At 40.8% G+C, this 12,441-nt stretch overlaps 1 protein-coding gene across 3 annotated transcripts in view; it reads left to right on the top strand.

The window, feature by feature from the left end:
- LOC139623962 (uncharacterized) overlaps positions 1–12,441 on the top strand; it is a 296,887-nt gene that overhangs the window by 60,940 nt on the left and 223,506 nt on the right. The window lies entirely within an intron of this gene.

The following is a 12,441-nucleotide window of genomic DNA, read 5'->3' as shown; positions in this document are numbered from 1 at the left end:
CTTGAATGCTATTTATCCCTCTAGTCTACTTACAATTGCAGCATCAGCTTGCTCAGCGCCCATCTTTAGAGGTGAGACAGGTTGTGTCCAGTCTCTACTGCTCTAATAGGGTCAGCTCAGAAAAGGGTCAGAGGTAAACTAATGACACCTGCTTCTTACTAGAAGCCTAAGCTAAGGCTGAACAGGGACTGGGCTTGTGGGAATAAAAGTGTGCTGTTTTGAGACTCAGCAGGCTGCGCCTGGGTCAGACGCTAACCATTGAAAGACTAAATTCAGCTCTTTCTGCTGGTTTGGGGCACAAGCTGAGGGTCCAGGGCTATTGTTGTGGGGTCAGGTTAAAGCCGTCCAGATTGCCAGAGCAGCTGACAACCATTCATCACAAATTCAGCAACAGCTCAGCACTGTATAGCTGTACTGGTCTGCTTAGGTAGGTTACAGGCTTTGGACAAAACTTTTAGATGTCACTTTTCACAACAGTTCTTTTGATATTTAAATGGTGATATTGATTTGGATCTCTAGTTATACACATTGACAGATGTGTCCCTGAAGTTATGAATGCAGAGTGTCTGTCTTTTTTTCTTTTTACTTATATGGGAAACCTGGCACATCAAGCACAGTAGTGTCCTCAACAGTCACCTCTGTATTTGTCTCGTAACCCTAAACAAATTTCTTTTCTTTTGGGTTCCTTGATTCCAGATATGTCCAACAACTGCAGTCTGGTATAGTTTGAATCATTAATTTGCAAACTGTTTAGAGCTTTGCCTAAAGCACAGATTTGGCTTCTACACACTTGATTCATTCTATTTTGCAATTATTTCAGCTACTGTTGGCAAATTCTTACTTTGTTTTTCTTTTTTTTTTTAAAAAAAAAAACAGCTTATTAGGGCAAGACACTGCTCACTCACTCATTTACTTTTGATATACAATATTTGAAACTACTGGCACTTGTGTCACAGTTGATTTTACAGTATGTGTTTATGTGTAATGAAACACAGAGAGGCGGAGAGAGACGCTGCTGTTGGCTTTGAGGGAAAAATTCAATAAGAAGGGCTATTTTTCTCCCCTATGTAAACAGCTGGCAGCATCCCATGCTTGCACAATTAATGGGCATCTAATTGGCAATAATCATTTTTACTTAAGCAAATTTAAAATACGCAGTTGCCCCTGGAACAAACAGCTGTTGGTGGAACCTTCTGGCAACATAGCATGGATGTTTGAGGATGTGGCTGATCAATGCTTACAGGAGGTGGTCCATACATGAACACTTAATACCCAACTGTTGGCACACACTTGCACAAGCGTTTCCATCCAAATTCAGCAGCAGTGCTAGAAAATTTACTGTATGTACCCAACAGGTGCATTTGACGCATGAATCAACTTGCACATAATTTATTTATCATCACAAATTGTATGTTGTGTTGGACTTGAACTATGTTGTATGGTAATTCCCATTGTTGGTCCCATAGTTTGTTGTAATCAACCTGGTGACACTGATGTGACACTGGATACACCAATCAGATCTTTGGCCCAAAGGCCAAAATTTAAGACAAATGTCACTCATTGAGGACTGAAATATATAATTTTATATTGAGTGTAGATTTACTGGTTTCATCATCTTCTTTTCATATCAGACATATTGTCTAAAGTGTAAACACCATGCTCAGGTGTTTCTACTTTCTTGCACCCTAGCTGTCAGGTCATCAATATTTCTCACTAGTCCATTTTTATTTTTTTTTATGGTCTTTGAGTACGGGTGTTCTGGCTCAATAGTTTTGAATTTAAAGTAAGTGGGGAAGTGTAGTATTTGACACATAATGAAACAGATTCTTGATCTGTGTCCAGGGATTGAAAACATGCAGTACCATGGCATTTCAGAGGAAGTAATCCTTGAATACTGTAAGCAATGTGCACAGTGTATGAAGTATGAGAAGAAAAACTTACTAAACTTTCTAAAGTGGAACTTCAGTTAAAGAGTTCAGTACTTGTGCTTTAGTTAAGAGAGACAGTATTTAAACTTTTGTCAAAGAGAAGCTGTGATATACTTTAACAATGACAATTTCTCTATGGTGTCAAGGACTTCTCAGCCATATTGTTTTTAACATACTTCATTCCTCTATTGAAAGCATTAAAGTCAGACCTCTGCAGTGTAAATCTATAGAGTTGGGATTTCATTCAACCGAAAGCAATGCTGCCAAGGTCATGATTCAATAATAAAACATTATGAAAAAGTACAGTACTGGCAGGAAGGACAGAATCTTGTGGTTGGCAGAGAAGCAGGCAGTGAGCATTGAATTAAACACAAAATTGTGCTTTGCCATATAATTCATCTGTCCAGGACTTACTCAGACTGAAAGCCAAATAGGACATGAAGAGAGACAAAGGTTAAAACTGTAGTTCATTTAATAAAGGTACAGTGAAAGTCTCTTCAACATTAACTCTGGGGCTTCTAATATTATGCACAAATTAATTTATATGATGCTTTAAGCCTTCGCCTTCATGAAAGGTGGAATGAGTGAGGGGACAGAGAGAGAGAGAATGAGTGTGTGGGATGCTGAAAAGTAATGTCAAACAACCTGATTGTGAGAAGGGAATGGATTAAAGGCATTGTTGGAGCTGGAAGAAGAAGTACCTTCCATACTGCTGGCTGCCATCTTATCTCACCCCCCAACAGTGGTTTAATCTGTTGGTCGAGCACGCCTGCAAATAATTTCTATCCGTCAGATAGACAATGGAGCTGCCACCTTGTTGTGCATCACGGATTACTGTGCTCTGCATGCCGTCCCGCCCCTACATAGACCCCTGACAAAGGACTTAATTGAATATCCAGCCATGGCTAATTTGTATGTGTTCCATGCAGGAACATGCATAAACACAAGCTTAAACTCCATACAAAAAGTCATACACACTTGTTTTTAACTCACATGCTCACACACACACAGTCACATGAACACACACAAATGTTTGTGCAAATTGCCCCTATAGGAATTTATTTTGAGGCTACTTGCTCATTTAGTCTGATGTTGAAAGTCAGGAATTATTGCTTCCAATCCTTATGGCTAAACTGTAAACAAATTGAATGGACCGGATTCAATTAACTCTGTCTAACCTAACATATAATTACATGAAAGCAGAGTGAGGAGTGGGAGATAATGGACTTTTTTACCCTTGAACCTTAACCCTGCTTTTCCCATTTGTTTATCAAATTAATTTAAGCCAGTAGATTTGTTATGCTTGGGCTTAAATACATATAATCACCCATTTTAGCTTCATATTACACTTGTGCTTAAGCTAATTAATCCTCAATGTTTATCATGCATAAACAGTGATGGCTTTGCATTACACATCTACAGAAGTAAGGCTCTTAAATTGTTATCAAATGTGTCAATTACGTCGTGCCATTACAATCTACTCATTGTCCAAAGACACATCTTGCCCTTGTTTTTAGACTAACACTGGTGAATGACATTGAATGACACTGGTCTTGAAATGGCACATGGAGGATTTATTTCCCTGGAAATTGTTTGCACTTGAAAGGTAATCAGAAAAATTACACAAACCCATGTTATTGTGTTTAAAAAAATCGGAATGATAAATTCACTTCAATTCTCCAAATCTAGAATTTGGACAGTGTCAATGTTTTCTCAACTGACATGAGGTGGTGACAGCTGTGCTTCATCTCATATGATGATGTGTTAAACAAAACACTGCCCACATGTTTGCCTTAAACTAAGTAGCCCTTAACTGCTTGGACAGACAGCAGGCTGTTGCACTTTATGTATTTGTTTATTTTCAAGATAAGGGGCCTCTTTTATGGATAAGCAGCTGACGCTCCCGCTCTGTCAAGCTGGGACAGGCTGAGGGAAGATAAAATAGAGTCTGTTAATCTGGTGCTGGTGAGCAGAGAGAGCGATGTTATTGACCTACGCTGGCAGCAATGTGTTTCAATTATATATCGCCATCCATTTGTCAGGCAAGCGGAGCGATGGGGGGGACACGGAGTTCAGGCCTGGGTTAGAGTCATTCTCCATCACTTATGATGTGTCTTTGGAAAGCACTTTAATTGAATTACCCAATTTATTCTTCAAGCAACAATGCCCTGGCCCAGACCCATGACGTGAGACAATTAGATACAAGTTTAAAATCAGGCAGTTTGCATACTACATCTTTTCATGGTGTACACAGGGAAGGAGACAGCTAACTTATGGTGACTTTCTTCCCTCTTCATCCTGAACCAGTTCTATTAAGGTGACTGATGCGACTTTATCATGACAGTATCATTGTACACCTTCTTTAATGATGTGCAGCATTATGAAACTTGTAGTATGGGAAGTGGCGCTGCCTACATGTTTCTACCCACCCATGTGTGCCATTTGGAAGTATTGTGTTGTATTGCGAATGGTAATTTGTCAGCAAAAAATTCCCAGTGCTTTAGGTAAGTGGGAAATTGAAACTTACATTTTTTGTACTGTATGGACAACTAAAAGATAACTTGAGTTGATGTACAAGCAGTTAACTTTTTACCAATGCTGAAACTGTCTGGGCTTGTAAGGTAATTCCTACAATCCATCACAACCCACATATGCATTCTGCATAAAAATAGTGGCTTCCTCGTTACACGTCCAAATGTCTGTGTTTTTAGATGAAAAAAAATTCTCCATGTGAAAGGCACATTGTCAAAACTAGGGTGCACTGGTTCCAATTGAGTTTTTCTCCTTTGTTCACCACTACTATCTTCCAAGCAGATTTCCTTGAATATTTTCCCTGATATTTGCAAATTGCTCATGGTTGAGCGTGATTAATTCTAATCAAGTTCAATTTATTCTGGTAGAGCAGCTGGAAGAGGCCTAAGTGTTGTCTGCGTTTTATCTGTGAGCTGTCTGACAAGATGGCTAGGCTGTCGATCACCTCAGCCCCAGTTCCAGGTGTATGGAAGGAGCTTGTGTCAGATGCACACTGGCCTACTTGCACTCTGGCCCCAACACCTGGCTGTTCACCAAACTCTGATTGTCAGTTCATCCATTTTCACCAAGACAACAAGTCTCGCTGTCTGCTCCTGCTATCTGTGCCTAATCAACAGTGTTGCTCTCCCAGTATCTCCATAGCTCATCTTGTTAAGGGTGAAGAATAGTGGATAAAAATGTACTCTCTATAAGCATGTAATGTACACCAATTATGTTAATTTGCAGTGTTGCAGATGGCCCAGTGTTGATTGCAGCTTTAGGATCGGGAGAGGCTGTCTGAAATATGAACGTGGGAGTCACGTGACACTCATTACTGCACAACCTCAACCAAATATCCCTTTGTCACTCGTCATCCATCTGTGCTTACTGTCTTTGACAGATACGACTATGCACAACTCGAGGCAGCTATAGAGTTGGACACCAAGCAACAGGAAAACATTATCCATAGTTTTAATTAGCAGTTGCCTTGTGAAGCTGAATTTGGGTGTTTTCTCAGGACAATTAGAATCATAAAATAGCAAATCTATCTGATTTGGAAGATAGGGGAAAAAGAGGTAAAGGCCTAATGCAGAATTATAATGTCTTTTTACAAAGTAATCACACAATAGATATTCGATACATGCTGAACAATGACAATAAATAGAATCACTGAGATGTGTGCTTTTTGTTTTTTCGTGTGTCGTTTTCCCTTGACAGTCTACCACATTGGGTTATGGATAGCTATCTGCTCGAGGGGCAGGAGAACCCACTCCAAATGCCAGTCCTCTGTGGAAACTGTGACATTCGAAGTGTGCCAAGGTGCACCGTGTGTTAGGAAAGCTTCTGCAGTCAGCTGTAAATGCATCATTGTCATCAGCCACGATGCTCTTTGTTCCAGCTATTGAGACGAGTCAGTTTAGCCCCATCCTCTTTTAGACCATGCTAAAGTGAACCCATGCTGATGTTCAAATGAATGGAGTCCTTTCATAAAGCCATGGCCATTGAACTCTGCAGACTGAATATAGCCTTAAGTCCTGCGACCTTTGTGGCAGGGGGTTCCTGCCAGGCATGATTCCTGTTTAGTGAATAAGTGGGGTAATTATGGTGTGGTTGGGGCTGCGCAGCAAATGTCACCAGCAGATAAACAGTAGGAACAACCCTTCCGTAAAGGCCTGATTTATCCATCCTGGACCCCCTGTAGCATCCAGATGAATTAGGAGCACTTGGGTGTAAGAAACAAAGTAGCTTCTCTTGATTTCACTGGAGTTCAAGGATGCATATAATTGGAGAAAGAGTAGTTAGCAGATAAGGCTCTGGGTTAAACCTTACATTGTCACACACTAAATCGCTCATGCTGGTCTAAAAGGCAGTTTTTTAGTTTGATCCGTGGATGCCATGGCAAGGGTAGTGCGTGAATAATAAGCTATCACAATGTAGAGATTGAAATCTTTTGTGGCGAACTGCAACACATACAAAATGTGACTATTCTGTTCCTTAATTACTAATGGAAAATACAGATGTAAAATAATCCCTTACACTTATGGTTTTATGTGTCTCCATTTAAGTCCCCTCCTGTGTGTCTGTGATTGGTGGAAGAAGCCACATCCATTGCAGTTCATTAAAGGCTGCCCACTCACGCGTGACGGTAGGGCGGCCTTTATAACATCATGAGCCTGGGGAAATGGGAGAGCCAGCGAGCGTCATTCCATTACCTGCTGAAATGGATGCCCCTGTATCTCCTCCTTGATTAGCTTTGTCTCAAATAACAATGATAGCTTTAAGTGTGTCTAATTGAGGCCGGGCTCGCCCTCCCTCTCTGTGTGAAAGTGCTTACTCATTTTGTCTGTCCTTTTAATAATTACATTATCATTTTACGCCCCTGCCGGTTCCTTGGGAAGAGGGCTGGCGCTTGTGTTGAAGTGAAAGCTCATTATTGGAGCTGAATTATGTGCAGTTTATTGATCCCCATGGTGGATTATGGTGCTCTAAGTTAGTCTAGACAGAATAGTTAGCCAGATGACAGAGAGGAAACATAGAGGCCTCTGGGGAAAGATCCCTGGGCTCAGTTAGCAATTAATGCCTGCCAGGTAATGGAATTTAAGTTTACACTAAATCCACCAATGCCTTGACATTTGAAGTGCCTTATAAAAAAACATTAGCCTAATGAGACGGTCGAGAGCAGCAGAGGGATTATTTTACACAGTTTCTCTTTCACACTTTTCCCTCTCTCTGTCCTTCTTCATCTTCTCATCTCATTCCATGCAAGCACGCAGGTGCTCCTCCATCACTCCACTGTTTTGATACTATAATTAGTTAACATTAAAGATTCCCACTGGCAAACAGTGTCTGGTGATGCTTTTTGGATGTGTGTTCGCATCTCTTGATTGATTAGCATGTTTGATTGATTGGCTTTAGTTGGGTCCATTCCCCAGACAAGTTTTGCTAATCTCCATCTTGTGCTGGTCGAGGGGGTTTGTGTGATGAAGCGCACAATGAGTAGGGGAAAGGCCAAAGTGCTGAGTAAGAAGCCAAGCAGGACATTCATCTCTATAAAGCCGAGGGTCCGTTTTAAAGCTATCCATCATTATCGTGATGAACACAACACATTACCAATGGCGTCACCTCCTCGCCATCCACAGCCAGCAGCAGTTTGTCCTTCAGTGGACTCGTGAGAACCTTAGTCACAGTTAGTGAAGGGGTGGAGCATGTGTTTTTAAACATCTGGGTCAGGGCTGGATGTCATTTGCATAACATGCAAATATTATTTTTTCAATACCTTACTTGAACCTGCAATAACAATTTTTTTTGGCCATTTGGGGTCAGCTGTCACCTTGTGAGTTGATATACTTGTTGCCAACAGTTGCATATTTAAACATTTAGCAGTCATAGAGCAGCAGTATCATGCATTTGAAGTCACATTTCTGTACCTGATGAATGTTAGTCCAGTATTCACTCTCTTTCAGCTGTTTTGGTCTCTACCAACTCCTGAGCGAAATGTGTCTCTTTAGCTGCTAAATGCTCCACTGTGTTCACCAGCTACTCTCTAACTGCATCTGTCTGCCTCTTGGTACCAAGCAGGTTGTGAGAAGTCAGCTTTTACGCTGAAAACAGCTGCCTGCTAATGCTGAAAATGATGCTATGAAAATGGTGTGAGTGAACCAAAGCAAGTTGTGGGCCGGGCAGCCAAACAATGAGCTCAAACTCACAACAAAGCTCTGTACAGCTGAGTGGAGCTGCAGATTCTACGAGTGGTCCCTTTTCACATTGTCACATCGTTTTCACACGCCATTTAAAAAATATTCATTATACTTTATGAAATATGAAAATATGAAAGATCTCAAATGTTAAATGTTGTCTAAAAAGAAACAAGTATTGTACCTGCCCTAGTCTGGGTGCCTGAAAAGAGAATTTGTTACTTTTTTTTATTTTTAATGTTTAGTTGAATAGGAACAAGTATATAGCATGAACCAACGCCACATACCACAGGATTTATAGACTAAGCTTATTAGCAGTGCCTATTTGATTCATCCTTGTCCATTTTCTGAGCTAAAAAAAATTTGTTCACTTACATGTGTTGTGTTTAGGACACACATAGATACATAAACACACTTAACTGGTGCAGCCTGCCAGTTGCTAAATGTCACTTTAAAGGACTGCCTTAATGAAAAATACTGGATAGTCAGACAGTGTGCTGCACCTGTTAAAGAAGCCTTGTACATCCTGGGAGCGAGACAGGGAGCCAACAACTTTACCCCATAATGAGGCCAATATCAAGCTCAAAGCCTTTCTGTGCCTTTTGTGTGGTTTACCGTGTCCTTGCCTCATAAGCCTTGATAATGTTAGTAAATACATACAGGGGTGTGGATAAACTGGGCTGCAATCCACACTACCTCCAGATGGAAGAGTGAGGGAGTGAGGGAGAGGAGGGGAGAGAGAAGCGCCTGATTAGACTGGTTTTACTGTTCCTCTCGCGACCTAGAAAAACACAGCAGCCCTGACCTTGCATAGCAGAGCCCTTATATATCTAATGATCTCTGAGTACCTTAATGATACAATGTGTTCTCTCTCCCACTCTTTCCTTCCATTTTGCCTATCCTTCTTTCATGCAGTTCTCTCCCTATTTTCTCTCTTTTAGCACAAGCTTGTGCATATACACTCTAGTCCCCACTTGCACATGCACACACACACACACACACACACACACACACACACACACACACACACACACAAAGTACACGGCCTTGAAAACCCCAGTCAGCAGTTTGGCCTAGGAGTCTAGCAAATGAGCTGTCCTATTGAAATAGAAAGGAGAGTGCTCTGTGCTGCAGAAAATGCTGCTATGGCAAGCCTTACAGAAGAGGGACAGAGGGAAAATTACTTGTTCGGACAAAGAAACATGAGAATGTCCTTTCACTACAAATGTACCAATTTACATTTAGACGGAACAGATTACATCCATTTCCCCCATACTTTATTTCTTTCTACTCTTTTTTTTTTAACCACCCCCATATCTCATCTCATTATCATTTGTAAAACACCACTAAGTGCTGTAAGACAGAAAGAAAACTGCCAGTTCAAAAAAATGTATTTTTCTCATTGATTCCTGCTTTCCCCTTCTCCCAGGTATACCACTGGTTTGAACGCTCTCACAGTGTGCCTGGACTCCTGCAGTTTAATGGCGACGGCACTGTTATACAGCTCAGCTCCATCGCATCTAAGATGACTAACCAACCATAGTGCGTTCTTACATTCATAAAGTAGAGTGCTGAATGCTGTGTAATAGTCTCCTGTCCCACCAAGAGAAGTATATTTTTTAGACATGATTGGACTCACTGATCAAGCAGTCTGATACAGTATGTCTGCAATTTTATAAAAATGAAAAAAAAAAAAAAAAAAACAACCAAAAAAACAAAACAATTTCTTAAATCTTGATTAAGCTTTTGAGTTACCCGGCCATTTTGTCAGTGTGTAGGACACAGCTTGTACTGGTTTAAGTCATTCATTCTAATTCATTCTCTTTGACCACTTAAAGCATAAACCTCCATTTAGTCCTGGTATTCCCCCCTCTGGCTCTATCCGCCCACAGTAATTAAGATTCCATTCTGCTGTGAATAGGAATGTTAAGATGGAGGGTTATCACTGGGCTTCTGGAGGCTCACCCAATGAAACACCTTTAGTGACCTCTCGGATTTACCCAAAAGGGGTCCCTTCCTTCCTCCCTCCCTCGATATCCCTCTCCCCCCCCACGGCCATCTTGTTGTGTGGTCTCCTCTCTTCAGTTCTCTCATTACTCTCTGTGTGAAGGCCTGGGAGGTGGGTGGCAGTGGAGGAGTGGGTGGTTGCAGAGGAGGGCTTCTGTCCCTGGATGAGTGAGTGTGGATAAGAAGTTGTTTGAATTCATAATTGTGCTCTTGTGAAGGGGAGATTTGTAAAGCAAGGCTGGGTTCATTGTGTGGCAGTGCGAGTCCGGTGGAGGGTGCGAGACGCTCAAAGCTAATGTAATCTACGCTATTAGAGAGGGTTAATTAGCTGCTGAACTGGAGCCTGAAGAGCAGGAGAGACACTGAGAGCGAAACAGAGAGAGAGAGGAGGGCGGGCAGTAGGGATAGAGAGGTCTTCAGGGAGTCATTAGAGACTGCTTGTTGTAATACAGCCACACAGTCAATAAGGCTACTTCTCTGAGGAGTCGAAGAAAGGCAAAGAAAGACATAGAGGGAAAGAGTTTCACACCATGAAAAATGTCTGGATGTCAGCAGTTCTGCCACTGGACATATGTTGGGAAACCAGAGATAAATTTCATTGCTTTACTTTTATCTTCTGCCACATGAGGACTATTTTAGTTTTTTGCCCCCTAGATTTAAATTTGCTGTTTGTAAATGGATCCGTAGAAATATACTGTGTAACACCATGTTTTCACAGTATTAAATATAATTTGATAAATCAAGGATGTAAACATTTCCCATGCTTATTAGCCAATCCCAAATTACCTAAAAAAAAGAAAAAGAAAAATATATTATATTTTGACAATATATAATAATATATTATATTATTTGTAAATATAAAAATTTGTCCTCACTTCTTTTCTACAGTGCACTCATAGCAGCATTATAATGTGTACCTTCACGTTAGCACTGACTCAGTGATGAACTACAGTTTTAGCTCTAGCTGGGTGTGAAACTATATTGATTTTAAGTTACCTTTGTGTAGTTTTTAATTTTTCTTTCAGAGAAAATTGCAATAAAGAACAGAGAATTACTTCCAAAGTACATATCTAATCAATAAAATGGGGACCAGTTCTCAGATCTGGCCTTCTTGATCTGTTTAAATGTGCTGTGGTTCAGTGATGACGCTTCAACTTTAGGATGCTGTTGTGAAAGAATCTTGCTCCAGTACAGTGGTGTTGTATTTGACCATAACATAGTAGCCAGCCTTTTAAGTGGCTTTCTACACGTGAAATTAAGCAATTCCAAGATTTGAGAAGTACTGATTTCCTGAAACTGTTGATTGTCTGCACTTAAATGATCACAACATTTCTTTAAGCAACAAGAATAAAAACCAAATGAAAAAAAATCCATTTTGTTCTGGAACCTGCCTTTTTTCGACTTGAGCCTGTTTATCGTTTGCATTGTCGACACATGATATCTGTCCATTGTGTATTATCTCTATTACCTATAGTACTATTGTACTTATCCCTCTATCTTCTGTGTAAAAAGGCATGCATAACTTTCCACTCTGTATTTTTTCTTCTTTGGAAATGTTGGACCTTGGATTGGTGGAAATCCAAGGTTTAAAGTAACTCCAATGATATTCTGCTGGCCCCCTGCTAACAGTCTATTTGTATTTCACTGTGTCCTCTAGTAGTCCATCCCACGCTGCCATGGGTCTCTTGTCGCTCTGAGCAAAACTTCACTTAAGATGGGTAGTTAGTGCCTGTTCCCTTGGCATTTTAATGCAGATTAATTACTTTCCCTGGCCCAGGCAATCCATTTTTGTTTGTTTGTGGATGTTTTTAGCTTTTTCTTGACCTTGGGGTGAAGAAAGAGAGACAGAAAGAGAGAGAGAGGAGGAAAAAAGCCCTCCACAGTAGACTTATACCCTCAATTTAATAGCTGAGTGAGGTGTTTCTCCAGCATCATCAGATCAATGGAGAGTAAATAGCCCACACTTCTTGTTTCACAGTGCAGTATTGATCTTTTCCTCAGCCTCGGCTTCCCTTTCCCCGGCATCTCGTGTCTTTCAACCCCTGGGACTGTGCTGATTGCCATAGATTGGACAAGCTAACAAGCGCATGATGAGGAACCAGGCTTTCTTTTCTTCTCATAGGCTGTTTCATTTTTTCTTTGTGGCTCTGGCATGAACACACACACACAGACATACACACAGGGACTTAAAAACATCAGATCTACACAGCTCAGTGCCATAAAGGAGTATGCTGTTTCTTTCTTGTTCCCTCTGTTGTTCACCTTGTTCTCTCTTCATCTACACTGAGAGGATCTACTGT

Source organism: Trachinotus anak, unplaced genomic scaffold (genome assembly GCF_046630095.1).
Source record: "Trachinotus anak isolate AG129_WGS33_773 ecotype Australia unplaced genomic scaffold, CSIRO_AGI_Tana_v1 ptg000008l, whole genome shotgun sequence".
Lineage (NCBI taxonomy): Eukaryota > Metazoa > Chordata > Actinopteri > Carangiformes > Carangidae > Trachinotus > Trachinotus anak.
Note: the sequence above shows the minus strand (reverse complement) of the source record. Positions and strands in the feature narration are given on the sequence as shown.